Raw genomic sequence first — 17,789 nt, forward strand, 5'->3', positions numbered from 1 at the left:
CTTACAACAGTGCTGTCTCAAGAACTCACTCAGGTCCCATGAGAAATACTGCCCTTCAGAGGATGCCCCCAAATGACCTCAGAACTAGATTCCCACCTCCTAAAGATTCCATACTCTCTCCCAATGCTGCCACCCTACAGGCCAAGGACCCAGCACATGGACCTTTGGGGTAGGCGGAGGGCAGACAAACAACACCCAAAGCACAGCAGAGCTCAGTACAGTGTTGACTAGTTGTGGTGAGATTTCACCTCTTTGCCTCCCTGACTATAGAAGGATATGGATGTTGGTTATCAGCTCCATAGCCACACGTACGATGATGCTCATAGAGCACCATCATCCAAAACGCTGTGAGCTATATGTGTTTCACAGATGCTTTATTGGATAGGTGATGTCCCCATCAATCCCTAGTTTTTATTTAAAGAAAAAAAGTGTTAAATTTAACCAAATGTTGTTCTCTACACATATTGAGATAATCTTCTGGGTTCTTTTTCTATCTTTAGAAATTTGTGAATTTGACTGATTTGCAGATGAGAAACCAATTTTGCATTTCAAAAATAAATTCAACTTGATCATGGTGTATCACCCTATGTAGATATATCTGAGTTCTTTGCTAAGAAGGTCTGTGCCTATTTTCATAAAGAATGTTCTATAGTTTTCTAATATGTATTTGGCTGTGGCAGGAGGAGAATTCTGGCTTTCCTTATTTATCCTTTTTTATGTAAATAGGAGCTATAATGATTCTTTTTTATTTCTAATATTAATAGGTTTTTATGTAAATAAGAGCAAAAGTCTACTCCCATATTTTCTTTATCTCCCTAGAGATCTTTAATTATACTGATCTTTTCAAATCATATGTTTTTTAACGTTTATTTAATAAATATAAATTTCCTAAGTACAGCTTTTGGGTTACAGTGGCTTTTCTCCCCCATAACTTCCCTCCCACCTGCAACCACCCCATCTCCCACTCCCTCTCCCATCCCATTCACATCAAGATTCATTTTCGATTATCTTTATATACAGAAGATCAATTTAGTATGTATTAAGTAAATATTTCAACAGTTCACACTCACACAGAAACACAAAGTGTAAAGTACTGTTTGATTACTAGTTATACCATTGATTCACACAGTACAACACATTAAGGACAGAGATCCTACATGGGGAGAAAGTGCACAGTAACTCCTGTTGTTGATTTAACAATTGACACTCTTGTTTATGGCATCAGTAATCACCCTAGGATCTTTTTTTTCCACTTATTCTACACCTCTCATGTCTCTTCACCATGCCAGACTATAGTCAAGCTCTACAGGGTCTTCTTTCCCCACAGCCCGTACCCTTGGCTGTGGTTTCACTGGATAGTAGGTAGGGACAGTGGGAATCCCATTCATCCAACCCTAGGATCTTGTCATGAGTTGCCAAGGCTATGGAAGCCTTTTGAGTTCGCCAACTCTGATCTTATTTAGACAAGGTCGTAGTCAAAGTGGAAGTTCTCTCTTCCTTTCAGAGAAAGGTACCTCCTTCTTTGATGGCCCGTTCTTTCTGCTGGGATCTCACTCACAAAGATCTTTCATTTAGGTTTTTTTTTTTTTTTTTTTTTTGCCACACTGTCTTGGCTTTCCATGCCTGAAATACTCTCATGGGCTTTTTAGCCAGATCCAAATGCCTTAAGGGCTGATTCTGAGGCCAGAGTGCTGTTTAGGACATCTGGCATTCTATGGGTCTGCAAAGCATATGATTTTGTTTCATTGATTGCAAATTTATTTTAATTTTCACCCTTTTACTTGGAGTTTAGCTCATTCTTTTTAGCATTTGAAAGAGGGAGCTTAGAGAGTTTGTTTTACACTCCCTTCTGTAACACATTTAAAACTATAAATTTCAGTCACTGCTTTAGTTACATCTCACCAATTTTGCTATGCTTATCTTCAGTCACTTTATTTAAAATATTTCCTAGTTCTACTAGTGATTATTTCATAGAGCTTCTGTAGTGTTAATCCCAAGTGTTAATCACCAAGTATCTGAAAATATTGCGAATATCTTTTGGCTGTTTTTCAATTTCATTTTTGTGATCAGAGAACAAATTATATGATTTCAATCCTCTTATAAGTGTTACAGTATTTTAGAACTCAGTACAGAGATTATGTTGGTAATGTGGCATTTGCACTTGAAAAGCATGTATTTATCAATAGAAAAAGCATTTGACAAAATCCAACATGTATTCATGGCAGGAAAATAAACTCTCAATAAAAGTAGCAGTACAGGCCGGCGCTGCGGCTCAATAGGTTAATCCTCCGCCTAGCAGCGCCAGCACACCGGGTTCTAGTCCTGGTCGGGGCACCAGATCCTGTCCCAGTTGCCCCTCTTCCAGGCCAGCTCTCTGCTATGGCCCGGGAGTGCAGTGGAGGATGGCCCAGGTGCTTGGGCCCTGCACCCCATGGGAGACCAGGATAAACACCTGGCTCCTGCCTTTGGATCAGCGCGGTGTGCTAGACGCAGTGCGCTCGCCACGGTGGCCATTGGAGGGTGAACCAACGGCAAAGGAAGACCTTTCTCTCTGTCTGTCTCTCTCACTGTCCACTCTGCCTTTTAAAAAAAATAAAAGTAGCAGTACAAAGGAATTCCTTCAACTTGTTAAAAAAATTATCTAAGGGCAGACATTTGAGTTAGTAGTTAAGCTGCCATACCACATCAGTGTCTGAGTTTGAGTCCTGGCTCAGCTCCCAATTCCAGCTTCTGGTTAATGTGCACCCAGGGAGGCAGAAATAATGCTTCAAGGGACCAAGTTCCTGCCATTCACATGGGAGACGTGGATTGAGCCCCCAGCTCCTGGCTTTGGCTCTGGCAAAACCCTAACCACTGCAAGCAACTGAGCAGAGAACCAGCAGTTAGTACCAAGGAAGAAGAAAATACTTAAGTATAAATACAAAAAATCCCAGCAGCTAATTTTGTGAATATTGACAAACGAATTTCAAAGTTTGTTCAGAGAGGTAAAAATCTCAGGCAACATAATATTGAAAGATAAGAATAAAGTTAAAAGACTGCTACTACCTGACTTTAGAGCTTACTGTAAACCTACAGTAATCAAGACAGTAGTGGTGAAGTATAGACAAATAGATCAGTGAAATAAAATAGTGAGTCCCAATACAGACACAAATAAATATAGTCTGCTTGGGGCCAGTGTTGTGGTGTCACAGGCTAAGCCATAGCCTGCAATGCCAACATCCCATATGGGTGCCATTTTGAGTCCCAGCTATTCCACTTCCAATCTAACTCCCTGCTAATGTGTGTAGGAAATCAGCAGAAGATAGCCCAAGTGCTTGGGCTCCGTACCCAGGTGGGAGACCAGTAAGAAGCTCCTAGCTCCTGACTTCAGCCTGGCTCATTCCCAACTGTTGCAGCCATCTGGGGAGTGAACCAATAGATGGAAGATCTCTCTATCTCCCTCTCTCTAACTCTGTTTCAAGTAAATAAATCATACACACACACACACACACACACACACACATATATAGTCTGCTGACCTTTGGCATTGGAGCAAATCGAATACAATGGAGAAAAGAATCATTTTCAAAAGATGTATTTGTTTATTTGAAAGGCAGAGAGAGAGAGGGAGGTCTTTCATCAGCTGGTTTAATCCCCAGTTGGGTGCAATGGCTGGGGCTGGGCCAGGCCAAAACCAGGAGTGAGGAGTTTCATCTGAGTCTTCCTCATAGGTGGCAGGGGCCCAAGCACTTGGGCCATCTTCTCTGCTTTCCCAGGCACTTAGCAGGCAGCTGGATTTGAAGTAGCAGCCAGGACTCAACCTGGCACCCACTGGGATGCTGGCATCACAGGCAGTAGCTTTACCCACTATGCCAAAAAGGAGTGTTTTCAAAAAATGCTATTAGCACAAGTAGACATCCACATATAATAAAAAATGAATCTAACACATACCTCGTACCCTTCACAGAAACTGACTTTTAAAATGGACCATAGGCCTGAATGTTAAACACAAAACTGTAACCCCCCTGGAAGATAACAGGAGAAAATCTATGATGGCCTGAGTTTGCTGTGACTTGAATATAACACCAAGCTCAACTTCATTGAAATTCAAAGTCTCTGCTTTCTGAACGAGTTCAAATAGAATGAAGAGACAAGCCACAGGGTACAAGAAAATATTTTCTAAAGACATAGATAAAGGATTGCTATACAAAATATACCAAGAACTAAACACTAAGAAAATAAACAATTTAATTAAAAGGTGGAGCAAAGGTCTTTAGAAACATCTCATCAACATAGATACACAAATGGCAAAGCAATGCAAAGTTGCCCCACATCGTACGTCATTGGGGAAATGCAACCAAAACAATGAGACATTACTACACACCTGTGAGAATGGCCAAAATTCAGGATACTGACAACACTGAACGACAACAAGGAAGCGAAGCAACAGAAAATTTCATCATTGCTGGAGGGAATGAACACTGGTACCCAATTTGGAAGTGTCTGGCCATTTCTTATAAAACTAAACATAGTCTCACCATACAACTCCACAGTCGCTCTCCTTCATACTTACATGAAGGAGTTAGGCACGTAAGAGTGTCACAAGTACTGGTGGAAGCTTTATGCATACTTGTCAAAACCTGTAACCAACCAAGATATCCCTCGGTGAAGGAGCAGAGAGCTAAACCAGGAGACTTCCAGACAATGCACTGTTAAGCAGCACTACAAGTAAATAAGCTATCAAGCCACAAAGAGACACGTGGAAAACTTTAATGCATATTGTTGGTAATATATGAAGCAACTAAAGGCAGGGGTGGGGGACCCTTCCAAACTTATTCAAAGAGGCCAGCACCACCTTAATCCCATAATCAGAAGTGCAACAAAAAAAGAGAATTATACACCAATATCTCTCTTGTACACAGATGCAAAAATCCTCAGCGAAGTACTAGAAAATTGAATCCAACAACACATCAAAAAGATCATCCACCTGGACTAAGTCAGATTTATCCCAGGAATGCAGGGACGGCACAACATATGCAAATCAATAAATGTCAAACATCCCTTCAAAAAACTGAAGGACAAACAAAAAAGTATGATTATTTCAATAGATGCAGAGAAAGAAGATGTTGATGAAATACAACACCCTTTCATGACTAAAAACCTTTTAAAAATTGACTACGGAAGGAAAAAACATAATCATCAAACACTCGAGAAGCCAAATTTTTCCATACCTTGTTTCTAATAACTTATTGCTTCTGCATTCTACTGGATGACACTGACCATGACCAAAGGGAATTAAATGAAGATAGAGATGCCTTTCCAAGAAAAGATTGAAAGGAAAATTTTAAAAAGGTAGCATACTTAATCCAGAAAATCCATTTTAACCATAAAACAATGAGTAGCTTATTTTTTACAAAGCTTTTCTTTATTCATAGTGACTATTCTGTATATATGAGAATAAGCACACTGCATTGAATATGCACAGTAACACTGGACATTTTCTGGCCCACCAGTCCCTCAAGTTTTGTGTGTGAGGAGACTGACATACAGATGGCTTGCTAATTTGGACAGCTGATTATAATTATTCACCACCATTAAACTTCTGCTCCAATGCTTTCCCACTGAAGTTGATGAGGCAGGATGTTGAAAGAAGCTTTTTCCAAGGAAATTATTTTCTAATTCCTAATTGCCCTCAAGAATATTTAAGAAAAAGACTGCTATGATGTATGCATGGATTTGCAGTAAATCTGTCATATGTCTTCTTCAAACGGGAGAAATGTCAAAACACAAACCAAAATATAAATGAAGACAATACATGTTTCTTCCTGTTTCCCAAATATCAGTTACGCAACAGCCCATTAGTTTGACTTACCAGTTCACCTCCAGGTAATTCCATGGGTCTTGCAAATATAAAAACCTTTCATGTTCTCTACAAATTGATAAGGCATGCTGAGGAAAAGTTAAGATCTTCATTTTTGTGGCTTCTGGATTCAGAATTCTGCTTTCACTCTTGCTCTCTCTCTTCCGTTCCAATCCAAGCTTGAAATCGTCTTTTTTGATTTCTACAAAACAAATAAGCAAACACAGTTAAGACTCAGAGCAGAATAGGCTTTGTGAAATGATTCCTGGAGTGGAGAGGGAAAAAAAGTTCATGTTGAAGACCTAACATGAAGTTGAAACTGAGCAGCAAGAGCCACCCACCTGAGGATTTCCTCTGTGGACTTCCCTAAGGGGGACCACACTAGTTTTCTCCTTCATGCACTCTGGGTACTCTTCAACCTGTAGGTTCCTCTTTCCAGCTCCATCCCATGTTTCCTCTCACCTCTCCTCTCCTCTGCAGAACTAACAGATCCTTTTCTGGTCTTTCTCTAGCATCATCATCGTCTGCCTTTTTCTTGTGCGCCAATACCATCTAAGACCCAAGTCCTTGGGTTTGTGGGATCTAACCTCCTGCTTGCAGAGCCCCTTATATCTCATTTCCAATTCTACTTCTACAAGGAATTCTGGTGAGAGTTACTCAAAATGTTGATTTTCAGTGGCCAGCACTGTGGCATAGTGGGTAAAGTCACAGCCTGCTGTGCCAGCATCCCATATGGGTGCCAGTTCGAGATCCAGCTGCTCCACTTCCGATCTGGCTCACTGTTAGGCCTGGGAAGGCAGCAGAAGATGCCCAAGTCCTTGGGCCCCTGCACCCATGTTGGAGACTTGGAAGGGGCTCCTGGCTCCTGGCTTCAGATTGGTGCAGGTCCGGCTGTTGCGGCCAATTGGGGAGTGAACCATCAGATGGAAAACCTTTCTCTCTCTCTCTCTCTCTGCCTTTCCTCTCTCTCTCTGCGTAACTCTAACTTTCAAATAAATAAATAAATCTTTAAAAAAACTTTAGAGTTCATGTCATTTGATCATATTCTCGGTCTAGTTATGGAAGAGCCAAGACAGTACTATCCAACCCTGTTAAGCACCTACTATGCACAAATCAGGCACAGAGCACCGACCTGGATACAACCATGAAGGCAGCTGAACATATCTAACAGTTTGTAACATAATAAAAACATACTAAAATTTAAAATTAAAATTTAATAAAAATAATATGAAGCCACTAAAATATTGTTAAGTATGTTAGGACATGGCATTTTCTAAAAAATGACTTTTTAACATAGATTCTGCAATATAGCATAGTCAATCACTATGACTGATGTGAAATTACCTTGTTCATTTAGGAGATATGATATTACTGCATGCCAATGAAAGGAAACATTATAGTTTGTAAACCTAAAAGGTAATAAAATCTAAAGTCTAGCTTCAGTAGTCATGTCCATTGCAAACATGACATTTTCAAAAATACAACATGAAAAAACCTTTTAAAAATTCTTTTTCCTATAATACCCTTCATGTTAAAGGATCAAATTTCTCAGGCTTAAATAAGAAAGTTACACAGTAATTTCTCCTTTTGATGTACAGTATCATTTACTTCTGCTTTATTAAAAAAATTACTAAAAGTAAAATATTATTCTATTTTTTCAATAAGCACTTATCAACTGTGCTCTCTACTAGACAATAAGAGTTAGGTTTTAGCAAAGGCAAAGTTAGAGAAGCAGAAATAATCTTTAACCTCACAAGAATATTCATGTAACAGTAAGAAAACCTTCAAAGATTCACAAGAGCCTATTAACAATTTACTATACAACATACTATCAAGTACACAGGAATTGGGAGGACAGTAGCAGGGAGTATTCGCTGTGTTTTGTGGTTAGGCCTCTAGCTTAAGACTTAGTTAGAAAATGGAACTTAAAGGTTATTTGTGTAATTGCTGTACTGAATTAGCACAATCTGTGACTTAATTGAAAAATATTATTTTTATTCCTATAATTATTCTGTAAGCCTTATTGATTAGGAGCAATTTCCACTAGCATCAAATGAAGAACTCCAGGCTCACTGTCAGATAATAAACAGAACTACAATCACTTTAAGGCAAACACAACCTCGATTCGCATTTACCACATAATGTCTGAGATGGGAATCGTTTTTTTGTAAAATAGATTTAACACCAACTCTTCTCCCTCCACCAGTGTAGGTCAGTTTCCCCCAGTTTGTTGGCAAGGAAGGGGGACAGGTGAGACAATGCCCTGAGGCCATCAGTCTTCACAGCCCCTGAACCCACCTGCAGATGCTTAAAGCTGACTCTGTCCCAAAAAAAAATACTTTACTGGGGCTTCCAAAGAATCTTTGATTAGCTGTTCTAATTGCCGTCAACTTGCTGTGAAGGTGTGTGCTTTTAATCTAAGTGGTAGCCTATGAATTTTCCATTTTACTGAAGCAAGGATCCCCCTGCCATGGTTGCTATATTCTCTTTCCTCCCCTGCCTCCCTCTCTCTCCAATGGTGTGCTGCAGCCAGCCCCATGAGAGTGACCTGTGTGTGCTTGTTCCCAACTCCGTGTTCAATGATGTCAAGCTGATAGCTACTAATAGACCTAAGAGCCACGTAGCCATGTTTCCACCATGAAAGCTGACTATTGCTACAAAGTAGTGGTGGGAGAAAACCTGTTTTTGTCATTTTGATGTTTCATTTTTCTTGGAGGATTCGTTTTTCAGCATAACACTGACTAGGTCCATGATAACCTATAAATATATCAGGTCTCCAAAAGGTGAAAGGAAAATATGCATTATGAAAAAACTATGCATGGAGAGAAACCTTTTGGTAAACCCCAATGTTGTCTCTTCTACTGGCCCCAAAACCAAGGCAACAACTTGCATTTATTTTTGACTTCTAAATATACTTGGTAAGAGCTGGATCACACAAAACCTCCTGCGGGAGTCATTAATTAAGCTTCCCACACACCCCTGGAAGCCTCTTCATCCTTGGGCTTGATGAAGAGGAGCAGGTGCCTGGCACTCCAGGCATGGCTCACAGCAAAACCTTCTCCCAAGACATCCTCTGTCCAAAATCCACTCTTTGGCTTGCTTCTGTCTTTATAAACTCACATGTCTTTGGTCTTGGAGTCTTGCTCAAAACTCTATTTTAGCATACTGTTTCAAGAAGCGAACATAACTAATGAAAAAAGAGGAGGAAATCTCTATCATATATTCTGTTGGCAAGGATTACTTGATAGAAGACCCACTGAGAAACATGCCAATCCCATATTTTGTGGTTGTAGTTACTGGTGGGTTCTTTATATTTTTATGTGAAGGGAGGCAGATTTCTGAGTTAAAACTTACCTAATTTAAAGGGTACAGCAGTTAAGATGATGCTCGGAGTGCCCATGTCCCATATCAGAGTTTCTGGGTTCCAGTTCTAGCTGTGCTCTATTCTAACTTCCTGCAAACATGCACCCAGAGAGGCAGCAGGTGCTAGCTCAAGTGGCTGGGTCCCTGCTGCCTACGCCGGAGAGTCAGATTGAGTTCTGTGCTGCTGGCTTTGGCTAGCCCAGTCTCGGCTGTTGTGGGCATTTAGAGAGTACACCAGCCTATGAAGATCCCCGGCCCCGGCCCCCGCCCTGGCCCCGCCCCGCCCCGCCCCCGCCCTCGCCCTTGCTCCCTCCCAGCCTTTGAATTTAAAGAATGAAAATAAATTCTTTAAAAAGTTATTTGAAAGAAAAAACACTGAATTGACTAAACATGATTGCACAAATTACTGTGTTAGACCGGGAAGTACTTTATATGTAATGTGCAAAGGAATCTTCCAAGGACTCTTGTTAAAATGCGGACTCCAATCCAAGAAGTCTCCATGAAGCTGAGATTCAAGGTCATGCTCATGCTACTGATCTGGAACTACTTGCATACCAAAGTACTAGATAATACACACATGTATAACCATTCATATACATGTATGTAGAGACTCATGACATAATTCTGTGACATGATTATTATCTCTTTCATTAATAAAAAAGCTGAAGCCGAATGAGATCAACTTGTACAACCACACAGGCAAGCAGCACAAGAGATTCGAAGTGCTTTTGTATTTTTTCCTCACTCTTTACATGGGGTGGCACAGCATCACTTAAGTTATTACTGTTTTTATTTCAGACTGTAAACTTTACTGATTTTTTTTAAAAGTGTTGAATCTATTTTCTCCATATGACTAATTCCCTATGTTTAATTTTACCATTTTTAAAATTTGTATTTGAAAAGTAGAACAACAGAGAAAGAGACAGATCTTCCATCTACTAGTTCACTCCCCAAATGCCCACAGTAGTCAGGGCTGCCCCCAGGCTGAAACCAGGAGCCAGGAACTCTATCCATGTCTCACTCATGAGTGGTAGGAATTTAAGTACTTGAGCCATCACCTGCTGCCTTCCAGGGTACACATTAGTATGAAGTTAGAATCAGAAGCAGGGGCTGGTACTGTGGTGTAATGGGTAAAGCTGCGACCTACAGTGCCAGCCAGCATCCCCTTATGGGTGCCAGCTCAACTCCAGGTTGCTCCTCTTCCGATCCAGCTCTCTGCTATGGCCTGGGAAGACAGTGAAGGATGGCCCAAGTCCTTCAGCCCCTGCACCTCTGTGGGAGATCTGGAAGAAGCTCCTGGCTTCTGGCTTCAGATCAGCACAGCTCTGACTGTTGCAGGCATCTGGAGAGTGAACAAGTGGATGGAAGGCCTCTCTCTCTATCTCTGCCTCTCTGCAATCTGCCTTTCAAATAAACAAATAAATCTTTAAAAAAAAAAAAAAAAAAGAAAAAGAAAAGAAAAAGCAGAGCCAGAGCCAGCACTCCAATATGGATTCAAGTGTCCCAAGAGGTATCTTGACTGCTGTGTCAAATGCCAACCTAATATTCTTTTTTTTTTAAAGTAAGCATTGAGATTCTCATATTTCATAGCCCAGAACTATAATGGATTAAATCAAAATTATATTCAATGCTAGTTATTCCTTTATTTGTTTAGGGTACCCAGTGATTGTCTACTACATGTTGGAGCATGTCTAAATGGTACAAATATCTATATTAAAGACAGGTATTTTATAATGTATAAAGATATAGCCATGGATCCTTAGGTAATTCCAGCTGTGCTATCTAATAAGCAGCTGTCCCTTTGTCAACTGGAATAAACATATTTTCTAAAACGCTTCATTTCTGCTCACCTCATTTGCTGACATTGAATCTGTACAAAATGCTAACCAAAAGACACAAAAGCCAAGCCCCAGGAAAAACTGTGATTCAAGGCAACTTCCCTTCAAAAGGTGGTATTTTTTTCAACTTTTATTTAATAAATATGAATTTCCAAAGTACAACTTTTGGATTATAGCGGCTTTCCCCCCATAACCTCCCTCCCACCCACAACCATCCCATCTCCCACTCCCTCCCCCATCCCATTTTTCATCAAGATTCATTTTCAATTATCTTTATATACAGAAGATCAACTCTATACCAAGTAAAGATTTCAACAGTTTGCACCCACACAGATACGCAAAGTATAAAGTACTGTTTGAGTAGTAGTTTTACCAAAAGGTGGTATTAATCCCCTTTTTCTACAAACATCAGTCTAACATGGTAACAGGCATTAAGTCCCTGACAGCTCCCAAGATGCCTTGCTCACCTACAGCTCACTCATACAAATGACAGAATTATTGGTGAAATAGTGATTCCTTCAATATATCAGTGTTTATACACTTCTTTTTTTTTAAACCTTTAATTTTTTTTTTTAACAGGCAGAGTGGACAGTGAGAGAGAGAGAGAGACAGAGAGAAAGGTCTTCCTTTGCCGTGGGGTCACCCTCCAATGGCTGCCGCCGCTGGCACGCTGCAGCAAGCCAGGAGCCAGGTGCTTCTCCTGGTCTCCCTTGGTGTGCAGGACCCAAGGACTTGGGCCATCCTCCACTGCACCCCCGGGCCATAACAGAGAGCTGGCCTGGAAGAGGGGCAACCGGGACAGAATCCGGGGCCCTGACCGGGACTAGAACCCGGTGTGCTGGCGCCGCTAGGCGGAGGATTAGACTATTGAGCCGCGGCGCCGGCCATGTTTATACACTTCTTATTTAACTGTGGTGACTGCTTCCAGGATTCAATCCTTTGGTCTTTTCTCCTTTAAGCATGTTTAAAACTAAAAGAAGGAAGGAAGACAGAAGGACGTGAGTCACATGCTAACAATACCAACAACACTGTTGGCCACAGGTAATTTCCTGAAACCAGTATGAGAAGGAATCAGCTATGCAAAAGAAAAATATTTGTAAGTCATTTTGTGAAACAATAAAATTTCCAAATATAATTGAATTGAAAAGAGAAAAAATCTTTCCAAACTAAATATCCGTTTCTGAGCCTAAGGCAACAAATAAATAAATAAAGCGTGGGGAATGCACAACCTTAGTAACTGCTTAAGCTTGCTTTCTAGATCTACAATCTGAATCAGAAATTCTTTAATAAAAGCAAAAAGGTGAAATTCCCTTTTAAAATATGCTCTATTATGCTCTCAGTACAAGAGATTTAATGGAGTATTACACATTCTGGAGTTCAGTGAGTGTTCATGTTGAAAATATCTCCTTGGAAAATGAAGTTTAATAGCTGGGACTCTTTTCATGTGAAATATTACATCAAAAAATGCAAAACATTTGATCATCCCAACAGCTGCAAATAATCATTTTGATAATTCAGTCCAGTTCTTGGTTTTAAATATTTTTTAAAAACTAAAATAAAGGCCGGCACCGCGGCTCACTAGGCTAATCCTCTGTCTAGCAGCACTGGCACATGGGTTCTAGTCCCGGTCAGGGTGCCGGATTTTTTTCCGGTTGCCCCTCTTCCAGGCCAGCTCTCTGCTGTGGCCCGGGAGTGCAGTGGAGGATGGCCCGTCCTTGGGCCCTGCACACCATGGGAGACCAGGAGAAGCACCTGGCTCCTGGCTTCAGATCAGCGTGGTGCGCCGGCCGCGGCAGCCATTGGAGGGTGACCCCATGGCAAAGGAAGACCTTTCTCTCTGTCTCTCTCTCTCACTGTCCACTCCGCCTGTCAAAAAAAAAAAAAAAAAAAAAAAAAAAAAAAAAACTAAAATAAAATGGCATTCTATTTTTATGCAAAAATATCAACTTGTCTAAAGTCAGTAGCCATGTCCTTACAGAAACTATGAGGCACTCCCATGCATAAAGTCTAGAATTCTAGAGCAGACAAAGTATGTTCACAATCTCAGAATTTTTCTAGGAGTTCTGGCAAAGTACATAAAATCTGAAGCAAAGCATGGAGTTGTCTGCAATGAAAAAGAGGGATAAAGTTCTATCTAGAGGGCTGGCGCTGTGGCTCAATAGGCTAGCCTTGCAGTGCCGGCACAACGGGTTCTAGTCCCAGTTGGGGCGCCGGATTCTGTCCCGGTTGCCCCTCTTCCAGGCCAGCTCTCTGCTATGGCCCGGGGGTGCAGTGGAGGATGGCCCAAGTCCTTGGGTCCTGCACACCAAGGGAGACCAGGAGAAGTACCTGGCTCCTGCCATCAGATCAGCGTGGTGCGCAGGCCGCAGCGCGCCAGCCGCAGCGGCCATTGGAGGGTGAACCCACAGCAAAGGAAGACCTTTCTCTCTGTCTCTCTCTCTCTCACTGTCCACTCTGCCTGTAAAAAAAAATCTATCTAGAAAATTTATAATAGGAAGGTTGCTAGATATCATAAGAAAGTCCTGCTGTAAATCAGATACACACAAAACAGAAAAAAGATCAGTATTTGTCACGTCAGCAGTAGATATTTAAAATAAAAGATAAAATATGTAGAAGTAACATTTTAAACAAATACCCAAGAACCATGACTCTTTCCTCAGTTATTAAACAATTTGAATATATGGTAAAATATTTCATGTTCATGGAAAAGGAAATGGAATATTATTGAAATGTTAGTCCTGTTAACATTTATAAATATAAAACTATTACATGAAAATTCAAGAGGTTCTTCTTTTGAAAGTAGACAAAAACTACTTCCAGATTTAACATAACAGATGAAAAAGAAAAGTTTGAAAAAGAAAAGTAATGGGTGTAAAAAGTCTGTATGCTACCAAATATTGAAACATGTGTGACCACATAAAGAGTAAAAAGGCCACTATGGAATGTGAGAAAATATCTGCAAATCATATATATGACAAATATATATGATCAATATTCAGAATATATTAGCAGCTTCTACAATTCAACAAAAGAACCGAACAACCAAATTTAAAAATAGGCAAAAGGGGGATGGCATTGTGGAGTAACAGGTAAAGCTGCCTGTGGCACTGAAATCCCATGGGTGTGCCGATTTGTGTCCAGGCTGCTCTATTTCTGATCCAGCTTCCTGCTGATGGCCTGGAAAGCAGCAGAAGATGGCTAAAGTGTCTGGGACCCTGTACCGCACATAGGAGACCCAGATAAAACCCCTGGCTTCAGCCTGGCCCAGCCCTGGTTGTTGTGGATATCTGGGGAGTGAATCAGTAGATGGAGGATCTTTCTCTCTGTCTCTGTCTTTCTCCCACTCTCGCTTTGACTCTGACTTTCAAATAATTAAATAATCTTTTAAAAACAATGGGGAAAAAAAAGAAACATGCTATGAAGGTCTGATGATGTGAAGAGCAAAGCATTCTCAAATGCCTAGGAATTAAGTATGTAATAAATAAGGTCTTCTAAGAGAATGAACAGGGGACAATATTTGTCTGATGCATAGTTCAGAAACAATTCCAGAATCTTAAATGCCATAACATACACAAAACACACACACACACACACACACAAAACCCTTATAAATTACATAATAAAAAAGCAGTATTAAATAGGCAAAATTGCCAATTACAGGAGAAAAAAAGAAGTCTAAGCTCAAAAGCAAAGGAACAAATCTAAATTTTTTTTAACTTGGCAAGTACAAAGAAACAAATCGACTAAAAACTTTCCTGAGTAAAAAACAAGCTCAAAAAATTATTTCCAAGATAAATCAACAAAGAATGTTAACAAAACCAGAAGTACACACAGCCAAACACTGAAAACTTAGATTCACCCTTAATAATCAAAGGGGGAAAAACTTAAAGTAACGTGCTTTTCTTTCTTCAAACCAGAAATGTTAAACAACAGGAATGGGCACTGCTGCACACTTTGTCATGTTTTCTGCAGTCAGTTTGGAAGTTAACCATTGAATAAGAACTGATCAAGTCATGAGTGTCTTATACAAAATCCATCTGCACTTATCAATGATTAAGCAGTCACAAAAAAATAAGCAGAATATACGATCTGTATGTATTTTCACAGAAATGCAGTTCTGTCAAGTCATCAGACCCCCTTGATGATACCTGTTACAACAGACTTCCAGAAGCAGGGCCTAGTGCAGTAGTCAGCTCTGGACAAACTGAAATCTTCCCAAATCAATCACTGGCCAGAAGGACCATGTAGGGGCCAAGGCTTGGGAACTAAGTGAAGGAAAAGAGTTTCTTATTCTACTTGCATGTAAGTCTGTAGAGTATGTCTGGCACGTTTTCAATGAAATCAGTTTTCTTGAAAACTAATTTCATGAAGCAGCTGTGACTTCCATGTGTGGGTTCAAGTCCCAACTCCACTTCCGATTCCAGCTTCCTACTAATGCATACCCATGCCGGTACCAAGTGCTTGTTCCTGGGTCCCTGATACTCACTTAGGAGACCTGGATTATGTTTCTGGCTTCAACCTGTCCCAGCCTGCCCTGGCTGTTGCAGCCCTTTGGAGAATGAACCAGCAGATGGAAAAATCTGTGTCCATGTATCTCTCTCTGCCTTCTAAGTAAATGAAAATTAATAAGGTTATTAAAACCTGGGAGCATTTTTTTTAAATGTTAACTTCTGATCATTGATATTCTAATTCCCCCCTATTGGCTGCCAATCAAGATATAACAAACAGAAGCACTTGTTTAGCCATCTATGGACTTCCTGATCCAATCTCCAGCTGGCTATCTCTGGACTTTTGCACTGTTTATTAACATCTGGGTTATAGCTTAATCTAAAGCAAACTGCACACTGTATATAAAGAGAATTATAGATATTTAGCAGCATCTATGTTTTCTCTCCTTTCTCTTGCATCTCCTACTCGTTCTGTATTCCTGTAGAGACTGGAAGTTCTGCTTTGTCTTCTCTGTATCCACAGTTGAGGTTACATTCATATTGGGTCCAGAAACACTAATTCTGGTAAATCATAGTACATATCAAATTTTCCCGGCCCAAAGGAAACCCACAGACTACAGAGTGTCAATTACTTCTCCTTATAAAAAAAGGCTTGCCTAGGGGTCGGCGCTGTGGCGCAGTAGGTTAATCCTCCACCTGCGGCGCCAGCATCCCATATGGGCGCTGGTTTGAGATCTGGCTACTCCACTTCCTGTCCAGCTCTCTGCTATGGCCTGGGAAAGCAGTAGAAGATGGCCCAAGTCCTTGGGACCCTGCACCCGCGTGGGAGACCAGGAAGAAGCTCCTGACTTCGGGTCAGAGCAGCTCTGGCTGTTGCGGCCATTTGGAGAGTAAACCAGCGGACAGAAGACCTTTCTCTCTGTCTCTACCTCTTAAATAAATAAATATAATCTTAAAGGAAAAGCTTGCCTATTCTAAGATTATCATGCTCCTAGGTGTCAGAAGGTAGTCTAATGTTTTGCAATCTTGAACTTATTTCAGTAGCCTTACCTCATCACACTTGGCACCAAACAAAGTTAGTATTTCATCTTTGGTGGGGCACTCCGCATTGGTTACAATGCCACAGCTATTTAGCAATGATGCCTGACCATCAACACCCCTCGCCCAACCTCTGGTTGCCTACATTCCTGCCACAGGCCATCAGTGGGGAGAAGAACCAGCACTTCAAAGTTCTCCGTGCGGTTCATGAAAGATCAGGGAGAGTGACCCAAGCCAAGATGGGGACTCTCTGTTTAGCAGTTATGTTTGTATATGATGATGAGATAATCCACAGAAACTCAGGATTAACTCAGAGGAAGTCTCGATTTAATGGCCCCATAGCAGGCTAAAAATAAATGTAAAAGAAAACTGAAAAAAATGCCTGGGGAAGCACTCAGAATGTCCTATTCATCATAGAATGAGAAGAAACAAGAGGAAAACAGTACCATTCCAGATTCAAAGAGTTGACCACAGATAACTAAAATGTTAAGTATCCAGAGGGGAAAAAACAAGAAGGGAAACCAAATATTCTAAAGAAATCATCAGTAAAACAGTGAATAACTGAAGATTGGACGAGTTCCTAAATGCAGCCAGGTGAAGGGAAGAGGTTCTTGTGTTCCACAGAAGAGCAGGGTAACCATAGTTCATGCCTGATGATGGAAATGGAAGGACTAATTGCCTGATGCGATTGGTTTAGGCTGTGTGTATCTATGGGAAAACCACACTGTATCCTATAAAAATGTACAGGTATTTCATGTTAGCCCAAAATTTAAAATAGTCTGGAATCCAGAAATGTATGACAGCAGATTATAAAGGGGTAAAAAAGAAACTAGTATTTCAAGGAAACTACAAAACAGAAACCAGCTAGAAACTGATAAGTTTCCTGTCATTTCAAGGAAGAACGCAAAATGAAATATATAGTCAAAGAACAAATAAATATATAAAGTCCACTACCAATGCAACCTGGAAGCCCTTTCATACCTATATTTGAGGCATTTTTACACTTCCTAAATATCATAGTGATTAACCCCCACTAACTCCTACCTGGCTGCACAGAGAGAAAGCTGTTATTGGATTTCCTGGTTCTACCCATTCTGCCTCAAACACAATAATAAAGTGCCTTGTAAAAAAAAATGAAGTAAAAACACTGCAGGATAATATTGTAATAAAATTGAAGAATTCAAGCAGAAAGAAAACAAGTTAGAGCTTATGAAAGAAAGTCAAGAATGAACGACACAAATCTTTTCAATAAAATATGGTGAT

General features: G+C 40.5%; 1 long non-coding RNA gene across 1 annotated transcript in view; it reads right to left on the reverse strand.

Moving 5' to 3' along the window:
- Nucleotides 1-17,789, reverse strand: part of LOC138845845 (uncharacterized) — a 93,304-nt gene that overhangs the window by 60,108 nt on the left and 15,407 nt on the right. The window contains exon 2 of the long non-coding RNA XR_011383034.1: nt 5,852-6,041. This is a non-coding gene — a long non-coding RNA (uncharacterized lncRNA). The remainder of the gene's footprint in view (nt 1-5,851; nt 6,042-17,789) is intronic.

The sequence above is a fragment of the Oryctolagus cuniculus genome, chromosome 16 (genome assembly GCF_964237555.1).
Source record: "Oryctolagus cuniculus chromosome 16, mOryCun1.1, whole genome shotgun sequence".
Taxonomy (NCBI): Eukaryota; Metazoa; Chordata; class Mammalia; order Lagomorpha; family Leporidae; genus Oryctolagus; species Oryctolagus cuniculus.